The 15,000-nt window shown below is 42.2% G+C and overlaps 1 long non-coding RNA gene and 5 other non-coding genes across 6 annotated transcripts in view; 5 read left to right on the top strand and 1 right to left on the bottom strand.

Moving 5' to 3' along the window:
* The window catches only part of LOC143719415 (uncharacterized), a 694,388-nt gene that overhangs the window by 212,577 nt on the left and 466,811 nt on the right, over positions 1-15,000 (bottom strand). The window lies entirely within an intron of this gene.
* On the top strand, positions 6,750-6,822 carry trnak-uuu (transfer RNA lysine (anticodon UUU)). The gene has a single exon. It is a non-coding gene; the product is annotated as a tRNA-Lys (tRNA).
* trnas-aga (transfer RNA serine (anticodon AGA)) lies at positions 6,943-7,024 on the top strand. Its single transcript has one exon. It is a non-coding gene; the product is annotated as a tRNA-Ser (tRNA).
* Positions 7,215-7,286, top strand: trnah-gug (transfer RNA histidin (anticodon GUG)). Its single transcript has one exon. It is a non-coding gene; the product is annotated as a tRNA-His (tRNA).
* On the top strand, positions 7,927-7,999 carry trnak-uuu (transfer RNA lysine (anticodon UUU)). Its single transcript has one exon. It is a non-coding gene; the product is annotated as a tRNA-Lys (tRNA).
* On the top strand, positions 9,272-9,343 carry trnah-gug (transfer RNA histidin (anticodon GUG)). Its single transcript has one exon. It is a non-coding gene; the product is annotated as a tRNA-His (tRNA).

Raw genomic sequence — 15,000 nt, 5'->3', positions numbered from 1 at the left:
TGAGATTAATTGAGATCTATATATAGATCAAGAGGTTTCAAACAGATACGAGAGGAAATTATCTGAGATTAATTGAGGTCTGTAACAGATCAAGAGATTTCATACAGATAGGTAACCTGAAAATCAGTTATTCCACCACGGAACAAATTGTTTTTAGGTGCTGAGGCTAATTGGGGGGAACCAGAAAAGATTTTTTCGGTGAACCATAATTAGGAGGGCACTAATAGTGCAACCCGACCGATTTGGGTTAAAAGAAAAAATCGGGTCTGTTGGGGACGCCTAACAGATCAAGAAAACGCGCGTTGAAGAGAAATCCACAGAGAACAGAAAAGCGGCCAGTATGGGGAAATCTCAGAGCAAGATTATGAAATATGATACACCGGTGTACTACCAAATGAGAAAACATTATGGTCAGAAATGTATGTTAGATATTGAGAAATTAATCAAGCATCATGATTTTCCCGAAGGGGGAACATTGAGCCGCACGAGGCTGAAAGTGGTGAGAGACTCAGTGGAAAAGAGTAGTGAGAAACAATTATCTTGTTGCTGCAAGTGTGTTAAACATGTATGCAAAAAATATGAAGACACAGTCGATTGCTGGCTTGAGGAAGCAGATAAAAGAGAAAGAAGGCAACTGCAAAAAGAATTAGCAGGAAGGAAAAATGAAAAGTGTGAAAGTCTGCCTGTATGTGTGTCTGCACCACCAGAACCGACTAACCCACAGTTTGTTTCTGTTTCCCCACATGAAATTGCGGTGAGACCGGCACCGCCGGAGTACAAAACACACTTCCCAGGAGCCGGATTGACTGCACTGAAGTTCGACCCCGACCTTGACTGTTCTCCATCGAGACCGACCCAGCCGCGAGCACAAGTCGAACCGCAACCCGAGGCACAAGCAGCAGCGAGAGAGGCACAAGCACAAGCAGCGCGTGAAGCAGCACGTGAAGCGCAAGAAGAGCAAAATGACCGAGCAGCAAGAGCTGAAGCGCTGGCCGCGCGGGAGGAACAAGAGGCGAGAGAGGCCGCACGAGCAGAAGCGCAAAAACAGCAAACAGCGCAGATGGCGTTGGCATTCCAGCAACTAGCGATGCAAACAGCGCAGGCAATGCAACAAGTGCAAGCAGAGGGACAAGCGTCCAGTCACGTGACCCAGGGCGAGAAGGAAGAAATCACAGAGAACACGGACGAGCAACGCGGAGCCAAGCCGAAGAAAATCTTCACAAGATCACAGATCCGAGATGAAACAGCTAACATCACGGCTCCCATGATTGAGGTGGCGGGGCCGGATGGACCGGTGATGGTCTATAGACCGTGGACGGTGACAGACATGAAAGAAGCAATGGCCCATTTGCCAAACCCGGACGATGCAGGTGACAGATTTTCAAACGAACTAGTCACTTTCTGTCAAGAGTTCAGCCCCACCACACAAGAACTGAAACGGCTGCTAGCCGTGAAACTGGGAGCCACGAGCTGGCACAAAGTGAGCAGCCACATGCCGAAAGAAGAACGACGAAGAGCGCACGGGGAGTGGATGAATAATGCCAACGAACTGTATCGAACAACAGTGAGCAAACTCGGCGAAGAAATAAAGAAGGCTTTCCCACCACGAGTGGACACAGAAAAAATCAACAGCTGTTGCCAGGTGAGAGAAGAGCCTGTTTGTGACTATTATGCAAGACTTTTTGGCGATGGACACTGGGCGAAGGATTGTCCGGAGGCACGGAAGGCGGATTGACTACAGAGGAACGGAGAACAGGAGAGGGGAGCGACAGGCATTCAACCGACTGCGAGAAAGGGAAGTGAAAATTTTTTAACACACACACACAACACGCACACATACACTGATGTACATAATGCTTCTTGCAACGAAGAAAATGCTAGCAAACCTTTATGTGTGAGTGATGAAAATTTGAATAACGCTGTTTCTGCTGAATGTCTGAGAATGTATAAAGGTTCAGGATTTTTAAGACTACCGAGATATCCACTGTTAGTTGACGGTACAATGATAGAGTTTCTCGTGGACTCGGGTGTAGCCCGGTCCACAATAAGGCCATATGACTTGCCATGCAAACCAAGATTGACGAATGTGGTGTTGGAAAGCACGTCAGCGTCAGGGCATGAAATTTCAGAAAATTTCACTGTGCCGTTACAATGCGAGACGGAGGGGGGCAAAGCATTGAAACATGCATTTTTGTGCTCTGAAACCTGTCCGGCTCCATTGTTGGCAAGAGATTTAATGTGTGAATTAAATTTGAAACTCACTGCGGGCCCGATGGGTATTGTTATTGAGGAAGAACAGCATATGTGTTGTGCAAAATTTGAGCCACAATGGGCATACGAGTGGCAGGTAAAATATTCTGATTGGGCAAAAATGATTTTGAACATGGCAAAAGATCGAACAGTATCAGATAACACAGAAAATATGATGCCTGACAAATTGCATTGCACGTCACATGTTGTCTTTGAGCGTGAACCCCAGTTTGAGGAAGAGTGGTTTAACGAGACAGAAGATGAGAAAATGAAGTTTGATAAAATGTTCTGGAATGAGAATGTGTGTGCGCTTTCAGCTTGCCTGTCAGAAAAACAAATGAAGTTGTATTTGATAACAGGAATGTCGGCGCCTCACTTATCAGTAACCAAGGGCAAAGCGCAGCAGTGGGCAGATTTGGGCCCTTTTGTGAGACAGTGCATGACAGCCACAGATTGGGCTGAAAAGGGAGATGGGGTGCAGAAGAGTGACAGTGTAGGGGCATTCATGCTGCCATGTGATTTTGAGGTTGATGTACACAGAGCTGTGACTGCTATTGTTCAGAGTGTAATGGAGAAGCATGATCACGGAGCTATTTCTGCCACAGATATTCATCCTATCCTGGCAGAAATACCTTCAGCATTGTGGGCGAAACACAAGTATGATGTTGGATTGATTAAAAATTGTGAACCAGTGGTAATCACCCCAAAGTCTGATTACAGGCCGTGTCAACCGCAATGTCCCCTGAAAAAGGAGGCATTGCGAGGGATCCGGCCAGTTTTTGAATCTCTCCTGAAAGAGAAAGTCATCATCCCGTGTCATGATTCTCCAGTACGAACACCCATTTTCCCAGTAAAAAAGGCAACAGCTAATCAGAATGACATGGTTCAGTGGCGTTTTGTGCAGAATTTAATTTCAGTTAATGAAGCTGTTATCGCGAGAGCGCCACGGGTCCCGAACCCGTACACGATTTTGTCACAGATTCCGCAAGATGCAACATACTTCACTGTGGTTGATTTTTTAGCGTCCCAGTGGCAAAAGAAAGTCAGTTCTGGTTTGTGTTTGATTTTGACAACAAACCGTATACTTTCACCCGTTTGTGCCAAGGTTTTTCTGAGTCCCCAACTATTTATAATGAGGCTCTCAAACGAAGCCTCGAACCGTTAATTTTGTCGAACGGAACAGCGCTGTTACAATATGTGGACGATCTGTTGATTTGTGCACGAGATGAGGCTGTGTGTGTGGCTGACAGTGTGTCTCTCCTGAAGCATTTGGAAAGGGAGGGGCACAAGGTCAGTCTGGCTAAGCTGCAGTTTGTGAAGCAGAAAATAACTTTTTTGGGTCACACGATCACACCAAACAGTAAAGCTCTCTCTGAAAAACGAGTTAAAGCGAACAAAGATGTACCAAGATCAGTAACAAAGAAACAATTGTTGTCATTTTTGGGAATGTGTGCATATTGTCGAACGTTTATTCCAAATTATGCACTGTTGGAAAAGCCCTTGAGAGCCCTGACAGCAGGGAAAGGGCTGAGATCATGTGACAAGATTGATTGGCCAGCAGAAGCACAGGAAGCTTTTGAAACTTTGAAAATGCAATTGGCTCAGGCTCCAGCGTTGGGCCTTCCAGCAGTTGAAAAACCATTTATACAGATGGTAGATGAAAAATACGGCTTTATGAGTTCAGTGCTCTTGCAAACCCATGGTGACAGACTAAGACCAGTAGCATATTTTTCAACGAAACTTGATGCAGTTGCAGCAGGTCTGCCACTCTGCCTGAGGGCTGTGGCAGCTGCTGAGCTGGCTGTGCTGGCTTCAAGAGAATTTGTGGGGTATTCTGATTTGACTTTGATGGTCCCACACGCAGTTACCATGATTTTGCAAGAACAGAAAACATCACACTTATCTTCAGCCAGATGGTTGAGATACCATACAATTTTGCTCGATATGCCGAACATAACTGTGAAAAGATGCACAACTTTGAATCCTGCCACACATCTCCCAACAGAAGATGATGGGGAGGAACATCACTGTTGTCTTTCTGTTTTGGAGCAGGTGTGTACTCCACGTCCAGACCTGTTGGACACACCTTTGGAGAATTGTGATAATGTCCTCTTTGTGGATGGATCGGCATCCAAAGATCCACAAACAGGCCTGAATAAGGTTGGTTTTGCGGTGACCACTGAATTTGAAGTTGTAAAATCTGGCAAATTGCCGTCAACTTATTCAGCTCAGGCAGCTGAATTGGTTGCACTGACAGAAGCGTGTAAATTAATGGCAGACAAATGTGTGACGATTTACACAGACTTGCGTTATGCTTTCGGGATTACACATGATTTCGGAGCAATTTGGAAGCACAGGAATTTTTTGAAGTCGGATGGACATCCGATATTGAACGCTTCACTGGTCTCTAAGCTTTTGGAGGCCATTCTTTTGCCAGACAAGGTTGCAGTCTGTAAATGCGAAGCGCACTCTAACGATAAAAGCTTTATTTCCACAGGAAACGCGAGAGCCGACGCGGCAGCGAAGGCCGCGGCAGCGCAGGAGACAAAAGAAACGACGTGTACTTTGGTATCTGTGCCTAACCCTGACATTTCTCCTTGTTTAGAAAGCATGCAGACTTTTTCCACAGGAGCAGAAAAACAGAAATGGAGGTCGTCTGGCTGCAGCCTCCAGGGGGGTGTATGGATGAGTGATGGCATTCCTTGTTTACCCAAACACTTCTTTCAGCATTACGCTAAGTTGACACATGGGTTAGACCACGTGTCCAAGGGGAGTATGGTAATGCAGATGAAAGATTTATGGTATACTAAAGGATTTACAGCCTTTGCTGAAAATTTTTGCAAAAGGTGTGTCACTTGTAACACACACAATGTGACTTGAATTTGCATTTATTATTACTATTATTGCAATGTTTGATTAATCAGTTATCATAGTATGATAAACAGAGAGGAGTTGTTATGGAATTTTCCATCTATTACCCTTCTTTCAGTGATTCCTAATTATGGTGTCATCTGTTTTCTCACTTGTAGTGAGAGGGGGGCTTGTGTGATAATTTACTGTGGTTGGTGGTCAGTGGAGGTAAGGAAAAGCAGATGGTCAAGGGGTCATCTTGAGTGCGTTTGTACTTTATAGCCTAAAGGGTTAAGGGGGCATTTACCTCTCAGGGCCAGGGAGGAAGAGAGAAGACAAAGCATACCTCTCTCCCTGAGGGGAGGGCAGAAATAAGGCCTTGGAGAACATGAGATATAAAAAAGACAGACACTGCTTCTCCTTATCTCTCCTCACTGACTCACAAATGTGTATTGGTGACGAGGATCTCTCTTGCAAGAGAATAAATACTTTATAAACTATCAATTTGGACTCAGAGTGTCTCTTACTCAGTGATGATGTTTGTTTGATGATAAAAAAAGCCACAACAGCACCAAGCCAAACGACATGCCCCTTTCAGCCAGCTGAAACATGTGCAACATGTAACATGTGGAAATCTGATTATATTTGGAGAAGTTGTGGCCATTTGGAGGTAGGCACTTAAAAAAGCTCAAAGATGAGAAAACGACCTCTAAAGATTGTGCAGTTCTCACCTGTCTCTGCTGCCCGGAGTGACAATAGGGCTCATATACATCTCATTTAGATAAGCCATACCCCCTTCGAAGCTCCCCCCTGTGCTTTACAGCTTTTTTTGCACTTCGAATGAGTGCACTTCTGCCGCACTAGGCGAAAAACAATTGTGCTGCCCCTCTATTTGCAACGTACCAGCAACAACACACAAATACCAATATGCCATATAGCCTACATATAACGCAAAACCAGCAACAACACACAAAGACCAATATGCCATATACATATAAGGCAAAACCAGCAACAACACACAAAGACCAATATGCCATATACATATAATGCAAAACCAGCAACAACACACAAAGACCAATAAGCCATAGGCCTACATATAACGCAAATAGTGCGCAACGCTCGTGTGCCCAAAATGTCAACAATTTTAAAGTTTATGCAGGAGGCAAATGCCTGCTGGCATTTTTCTTTAAGCAGTCATGACAGGAATTTTCCAAATAATCACATTTCACCTCCTCAAATTACTGTTGCAAATCTCTTTACACCACTTTCTTATGTGCGCATACACACACAAATGAAATGTCCGCAAGCACATTATATCATCAGTAAGTTCACCATCTTAAATAACGACTAAAGAGCAAATGAAGCTTAACTTACATTTCAGAAACGCGCACGGCAGGCCTTCATCGCAGCAAAGGTCTTAACTGCATCCTCTATTTCGATTCTCTGTGCCAATTCATGTTCTATGGAGATTGTTGCCAGTCCATTAACTCTGTTCCCTGTTCACAAAACGTTCCCCATTCAAAGCAATTGGGACGTTCTGAATCTTCGAAGAAGGAAACGCAATGCATTGGAGGACACTCTTTTTTCTGCGCCAATACGATTCATTTTGCTGTGCGTTCCCACGCAGCACGCTCGCTTCTCGAGCAAGAGCCCGGATAGCTCAGTCGGTAGAGCATCAGACTTTTAATCTGAGGGTCCAGGGTTCAAGTCCCTGTTCGGGCAAAAGAGCCTCTTTTTGTGGAGCGGTACGTTTTGTTGTTGAGTTCTTGCTGATCTACCCTGGCCTTGGGCAGCGACGCTGCAAGGCACCAAGCCAAACGACATGCCCCTTTCAGACAGCTTGTAGTCGTGGCCGAGTGTTTAAGGCGATGGACTAGAAATCCATTGGGGTCTCCCCGCGCAGGTTCGAATCCTGCCGACTACGTTGACAGCATGCGCCTGCTTTAGTTTGTAACCTTCTGGAGGCCTAGCTTAAACTTTATAAAAGGAAAAAAAGTCACTGTTACAGGATTACCCTTGAAAAGAGTCATGTTGGTAAGAAACAGTTTTGTCTGCAAGCTAAAGATGACAAGGCCCCTTTGTACTCAGGGACACGTCGGGTAGTCCTGTAGCTCGCCGTGATCGTATAGTGGTTAGTACTCTGCGTTGTGGCCGCAGCAACCCCGGTTCGAATCCGGGTCACGGCAAGATTTTCTGGGTGCCATTGAAATTGAGCTCCATGTCACCACCCCGTCCTTCAGACTTCTCATTTTGTGCACGGCGCGTGCCCTTGATGTGCTCTGGATGTTCGAGTGAATTGAAACTGGGACCTTCTTTGAAAGCACGAGCTCTCAGGTTCGAACCCTTAGAGAAAAGGCTGAAAACGAAACGCTCCTATTTATTTCGGAAGAATCTTGCTTCAGAGAGAATATGGTGCGTGTATATTTTCTAATCGCTAGGTGTCAGTACACTCGCTGACTGTTACCTAGAGTGCCGCGGGCTTGCTATTTGCTACAAACAACTGCGCCTTTGACACAAGTTTACAATAACGATAAGAGCGCGGCAAGTCAACAGCATTGAAGCGTGTGAAGAGGCTTTCCAGACAAGTAGCAGTGAGTTTTTGTTCTTTTTCCTAGCATTATTTTCCTTTAATTACTATTATCATCAGTCTACTAGGCTGCATTCCCACTAATTAGCAAATATATTTTGACATAGCAGACGTTTTGACGGCCATTCTGAATCTTCGAAGAAGGAAACGCAACGCATTGGAGGACACTCTTTTTTCTGCGCCAATACGATTAATTTTGCTGTGCGTTCCGACACAGCACGCACGCTTCTCGAGCAAGAGCCCGGATAGCTCAGTCGGTAGAGCATCAGACTTTTAATCTGAGGGTCCAGGGTTCAAGTCCCTGTTCGGGCAAAAGAGCCTCTTTTTGTGGAGCGGTACGTTTTGTTGTTGAGTTCTTGCTGATCTACACTGGCCTCGGGCAGCGACGCTACAAGGCACCAAGCCAAACGACATGCCCCTTTCAGCCAGCTGAAACATGTGTAACATGTAACATGTGGAAATCTGATCATATTTGGAGAAGTTGTCGCCATTTGAAGGTAGGCACTTAAAAAAGCTCAAAGATGAGAAAACGACCTCTAAAGATTGTGCAGTTCTCACCTGTCTCTGCTGCTGGGAGTGACAATAGGGCTCATATATATCTCATTTAGATAAGCCATACCCCCTGTGAAGCTCCCTCCTGTGCTTTACAGCTTTTTTTGCACTTCGAATGAGTGCACTTCTGCCGCACTAGGCAAAAAACAATTGGGCTGCCCCTCTATTTGCAATGTACCAGCAACAACACACAAATACCAATATGCCATATAGCCTACATATAACGCAAAACCAGCAACAACACACAAAGACCAATATGCCATATACATATAACGCAAAACCAGCAACAACACACAAAGACCAATATGCCATATACATATAATGCAAAACCAGCAACAACACACAAAGACCAATAAGCCATAGGCCTACATATAACGCAAATAGTGCGCAACGCTCGTGTGCCCAAAATGTCATCAATTTTAAAGTTTATGCAGGAGGCAAATGCCTGCTGGCATTTTTCTTTAAGCAGTCATGACAGGAATTTTCCAAATAATCACATTTCACCTCCTCAAATTACTGTTGCAAATCTCTTTACACCACTTTCTTATGTGCGTATACACACACAAATGAAATGTCCGCAAGCACATTATATCATCAGTAGGTTCACCATCTTAAATAACGACTAAAGAGCAAATGAAGCTTAACTTACATTTCAGAAACGCGCACGGCAGGCCTTCATCGCAGCAAAGGTCTTAACTGCATCCTCTATTTCGATTCTCTGTGCCAATTCATGTTCTATGGAGATTGTTGCCAGTCCATTAACTCTGTTCCCTGCTCACAAAACGTTCCCCATTCAAAGCAATTGGGACGTTCTGAATCTTCGAAGAAGGAAACGCAATGCATTGGAGGACACTCTTTTTTCTGCGCCAATACGATTCATTTTGCTGAAGCAGTTAATTGTATATATATATAATTAATTACAAACAGACTTCCAGGCATTTCTTTTCTTTTCTTAAGAAACAGTTTTGTCTGCAAGCTAAATATGACAAGGCCCCTTTGTATTCAGGGACACGTCGAGTAGTCCTGTAGCTCGCCGTGATAGTATAGCGTTTAGTACTCTGCGTTGTGGCCGCAGCAACCCCGGTTCGAATCCGGGTCACGGCAATATTTTCTGGGTGCCATTGAAATTGAGCTCCATGTCACCACCTCTCCTCACCCAGTCCTTAGGACTTCTCTGTTTGTGCACGTCGCGTGCCCTTGATGTGCTCTGGATCTTCGAGTGAATTGAAACTGGGACCTTCTTTGAAAGCACGAGCTCTCAGGTTCGAACCCTTAGAGAAAAGACTGGAAACGAAACGCTCCTATTTATTTCGGAAGAATCTTGCTTCAGAGAGAATATGGTGCGTGTATATTTTCTAATCGCTAGGTTTCAGTACACTCGCTGGCTGTTACCTAGAGTGCCGCGGGCTTGCTATTTGCTACAAACAACTGCGCCTTTGACACAACGTTTTGTTGTTGAGTTCTTGCTGATCTACACTGGCCTCGGGCAGCAACGCTGCAAGCCACCAATCCACAAACGACGTGCCCCTTTCAGCCAGCTTGTAGTCATGGCCGAGTGGTTAAGGCGATGGACTAGAAATCCATTGGGGTCTCCCCGCGCATGTTCGAATGCTGCCGACTACGTTGACAGAATGCGCCAGCTTTAGTTTGTAACCTTCTGGAGGCCTAGCTTAAACTTTATGGGACGGTTTCCCGGACAGGGTTTAAATTAAGCCTGGAGTAGGCCTTAATCTAGAATAGTTAATCGTGTCTTAAAAAATGTCTTTCTGTAACACAGATTAAGTACAGATTAGTTACACCTGGACTATGGAGCCCTGAACTAAAATAAACCAGATTAATTTAAAACCAACTGTACTAATCTGAATTAGCATGACAGAGGTAGCCTATAAAACATGGAATGAACCAAGAAAAGGTAAAAATTGCATGGAACTGAGAAGCAAATACAAGGAAAACAATGGCATCAGAAATTTTTTTTTACTAAATAAACATCAGATATGGAACAGCACACATCAGCTATGGAAGAAAAGAAAAGAAATGCCTGGAAGTCTGTTTGTAATTAATTATATACAATTAATTACAAACAGACTTCCAGGCATTTCTTTTGAAATTGAACCATTTGAACTCACTCTCGTGCTTTCCCTCGACCCCCACTCCCTCCCACTCGTGGTGAGATCTCCCAAACTCACACAAGAATCTAAATACTTTATAAAGGCCTACACGAAGTGAATGCCTGCAATCATTCAGTCATTGACGAATGCACAAAATGTGCAAATTAATAAAAACATCAACAACAACAACAACAACAACAACAACAGATATTTAATTGATATTTTTTTTACTGAAGAAAAAGGTGAAACGAATAATACACGGCATGTAACTTCTATTTATACATCGAAATAAAATTATTGACATAATATAAATGTAATATAATGTTTAACATAACAAATTGTAATATATATGCAGAAAAAGGTGAAACAATATAAATACAATATATCTATGCAGAAAAGGGTGAAACAATATAAAAAGGGGAAACAATATGAATACAATATATTATTTAACATACATTTTAATAAGGTGACACAATATAAATACAATATAATGTTTAACACAACAGATTTGAATAAAAGGTGAAACAAATAATACACAGCATGTTACTTTTATGTATACACATGAAATAGGCATAATATGAATATAATAGTGTGTAATATAATGTTTAATATTTGTGCTTCGGTCGGGATTCGATCCTGCGTTTTGATGGTGTCTCGTTTGTACCGCGTTTGTGCGACTGGGCATGCGCGAAGGCACTAATGCGCATGCGCGAAAACAGAGAAGAACGATGGCTGAGCTGACTAGCAGTTTGAGCACCATGTTCTCTAGTACACTAGATATTGTTGCACCAATTAGATTAAAAAAGGTTAGAGAGAAAACTAAAGCACCATGCTACAACAGTGCTACGCATGCAATCAAGAGAGAAACTCGTAACTTAGAGCGTAAATGGAAACAAACAAATTTAGAGGTCTTTAGAATCGCGTGGAAAGACAGTATGTCACGTTATAAAAAGGCTCTAAAAGCAGCCAGGGCTGAGCATCTCCGCAAACTAATAGAAAATAACCAAAATAATCCAAGGTTTTTATTTAACACCGTGGCTAGACTAACAAATAAACAAACATCACCAGAGCAAAATATTCCGTTACAATATAGTAGTAATGATTTTATGAATTACTTCAATGAGAAAATAGAAAGCATCCGAAACACAATTGTAAATATACAATCCTCTATGATGTCTTATGATTCAGCCTCAATTATGGCCCCTCTAGAACAACTACACCGCTTTACAACTATAGGACAGGAAGAGCTAAATAAACTTATCATTGCATCTAAACCAACAACATGTTTATTAGATCCAATACCCACTAAACTACTGAAAGAAGTGTTACCTGTAGTGGAAGAGCCTCTTCTTAATATTATTAAATCGTCTTTATCTTTAGGTCATGTTCCAAGAATATTCAAACTGGCAGTAATAAAACCTCTCATTAAGAAACCGCAATTAGACCCAAATAACTTAGCAAATTACAGACCCATCTCAAATCTTCCATTTATGTCTAAAATACTAGAAAAAGTTGTGACCGCTCAAATGTGCTCATAGAAAATGATATCTATGAAAAATTCCAGTCAGGATTCAGACCGCATCATAGCACAGAAACTGCGCTAGTTAAAATTACAAATGATTTACTTTTAGCTTCTGACCAAGGCTGTATCTCAATACTAGTTCTACTCGATCTTAGCGCTGCGTTCGACACTATCGATCATAAAATACTCTTGGATCGACTACAAAACTACACTGGTGTTCAGGGACAGGCATTAAGCGGGTTTAGATCGTACTTATCAGACCGTTACCATTTTGTCTGTTTAAATGGGGAAAAATCAAAGATAACGTCAGTAGACTATGGAGTGCCGCAAGGATCGGTGTTAGGCCCTCTGCTATTCTCAATATATATGCTGCCACTTGGTAATATTATAAGAAAACATGGAATTAATTTCCACTGTTATGCTGATGACACTCAATTATATATCTCATCACGACCAGATGAAAACACTAACTTATCTAAATTGACAGAGTGTCTAAATGATATAAAATGCTGGATGACGTGTAATTTCCTGCTATTAAATTCAGATAAAACGGAGGTATTACTTATTGGTCCAAAAAACTACCCACAAAATCCCTTACAATACAACTTTAATTTAGAAGGATGTCCTGTTACTTTATCCACTACAGTAAAAGACCTGGGTGTTATACTAGACCGCAACTTGACTTTCGAAAATCATATTTCATATATTACAAGAACAGCCTTTTTCCACCTTAGAAACATTGCTAAGCTACGCAACATGCTATCTGTTTCTGATGCAGAAAAGTTAGTTCATGCATTCATGACCTCGAGACTAGATTACTGTAATGCTTTATTAGCTGGCTGTCCTGCATCCTCAATAAACAAGCTACAGTTAGTGCAAAATGCAGCCGCTAGAGTTCTTACTAGATCAAGAAAATATGATCATATAACACCTATTTTATCATCTCTACACTGGTTACCTATTAAGTTACGTATCAATTACAAAGTATTCCTACTGACCTATAAAGCCCTAAATGGTTTAGCTCCTGTGTATTTAACAGACCTTCTATCGCCATACAATCCATCGCGCTCTTTAAGATCACTAAATTCGAGGCTTCTGGTCATTCCTAGGATATCTAAGTCCACTAAAGGAGGAAGGGCGTTCTCGCATTTAGCTCCTAAACTCTGGAATAGCCTTCCTGATATTGTACGAGACTCAGACTCGCTGTCCCAGTTTAAAACTAGATTAAAGACGCATCTCTTTAACCAAGCATTCACTTAATCCTTAACCTTTGATACTACTGCTGAATCAGTTCGAATGCATTAACATTATGAACATCAGCTATGCTAATTATTTCCCATCTGCCTTTCTGCTGTTATCTCGGGACGCTAGTCCCGAGGTAAATAGCGTTCGTCAGCTCCAGTTTGTATCCAGCCTCTCACGGAGACTTTAGATGCCCCAACGCCTCTGAAGAGACGACTCGACGCCTGTGAAGAGACGACTCGACGCCTGTGAAGAGACGATTCAAAGCCGGCGATATGTTATGCCATAAATTAATACATGATTAACTAACTGTATTTTTCTATGTACATTTCCGAAATGTACTTTCTGTAAAGCTGCTTTGAGACAATGTGTATTGTGAAAAGCGCTATACAAATAAATTTGAATTGAATTGAATAAAAAAAATTGGACCAGGCACAGGGTCAGAGTGTTTGCAAAAACAGGTATTTCATTTTACTTTAAAGGATCATTCAAACAAAATGTTAGTGCAACTCTGTTAAGGAATGCTACATTATACTCACTGTATTTTTACTTCAGGTGACTATGAAACTGCAAAGAAGTGGTCCAAAAGAGCAGCTGTGCAGTCTTCTGTGGAGAGCTCTGATGACGTTCCCAAGAGAAAAAAACGACCAGTGTGTCTCAGCAGCTCTGATGAAGGTATGAACCTGAGCATGTGAAATAAGTTTACAAGTAAACAATTAAAGTAATTCTAAAATCATTTTTATTCATTTTTTTAAAAGATACTTCTTCAGTACCTCACCCCAAAAAGAAGAGCCGGGTGAACTGTACATCAACTGGTAGGCCTTTCTAATTCTTTTACTTTACCACTTGTGCACAATTTCATATTAAAAAGTGTTTGGGGGTTTTCAGAATACCAAAATTTCATTAGTTGATTGATACCAATACCAGTACATTTCATCGTTTTTCGTTTGTTCCTATTTTTTAGTAATTACCTTCTAATTTACAGTGGAACCTCAGCTGCCATTTCCCCGAGCATTTAAACCCAAGAAACAAACCACACTAACACCAGCAAGACCTGAAGATTATACCATTCTTGATGCATCATTAAGACCAGTGCCTCCTAGAGACATCCAGAAGAATGGTAAATGCAAAACATAATTTGAAACTTAGTTTTTACCTTTATTTGAATGAATCAATCTTGATTCTCCCAGATCAACTCCTGAGTTACTCACTCAGAGAATCATCAGCATTGAGAGTGAGATGAAGGCGATGAGGAGCTCAACAGCAGCCCTGTATGAACTGTGCTCGTGCCCTGGGTGATGGGACTAGTCAGCAAGTGGAGGAGATGAGCCTTGATGTGTGTGCCACTATGGAGGAACTCCTCTCTCGAAGAAGAAGAAAAAATGAAGAGGAGACATTTCGGAATAGAGTGGTGTGTTAATAGTGAACTATCCGTGAAATGCCAAAAAAGTGTTAGAATTAAGTTAAATAACAAAAGTTATTACCATTTTGAAAATGTATTCCATCTTGTAGACACACCATTTAAGTCTTGTTGGAGGTCCAAACCCTGGGGAAAACACCCGGCGGGTGATGCGGGCACTGGCCTCCTACAGTGTGTGGAAGGAGTTTAGTCTGAAGGGGAAGAAAGGGAAGAGCAAGTCCTATATGTTAGTGACACAAAAAACCTGTATTACCAGTACTTTTTTAACCATTGCTGCATAGTTAAGGAATTTAATATTACAGAGGCAGTGATGATGTCCAATCCTAGAATCCAGCAAGCAACAGTGGAGGACATTGTGGCAGACACACTTAAGCTCCAGCAAGCTGTCAGAATGTAAGCTCCTTTGGTGCATTTTCTGTAAAATAGTTATTATATTCTAATTACATAATTAAAAAAAAAAGGGAGATTA

The sequence above is a fragment of the Siphateles boraxobius genome, unplaced genomic scaffold (genome assembly GCF_051911475.1).
Source record: "Siphateles boraxobius isolate OS27281-9 unplaced genomic scaffold, OSU_SipBor_1 63, whole genome shotgun sequence".
NCBI classification, from domain to species: Eukaryota; Metazoa; Chordata; class Actinopteri; order Cypriniformes; family Leuciscidae; genus Siphateles; species Siphateles boraxobius.
Note: the sequence above shows the minus strand (reverse complement) of the source record. Positions and strands in the feature narration are given on the sequence as shown.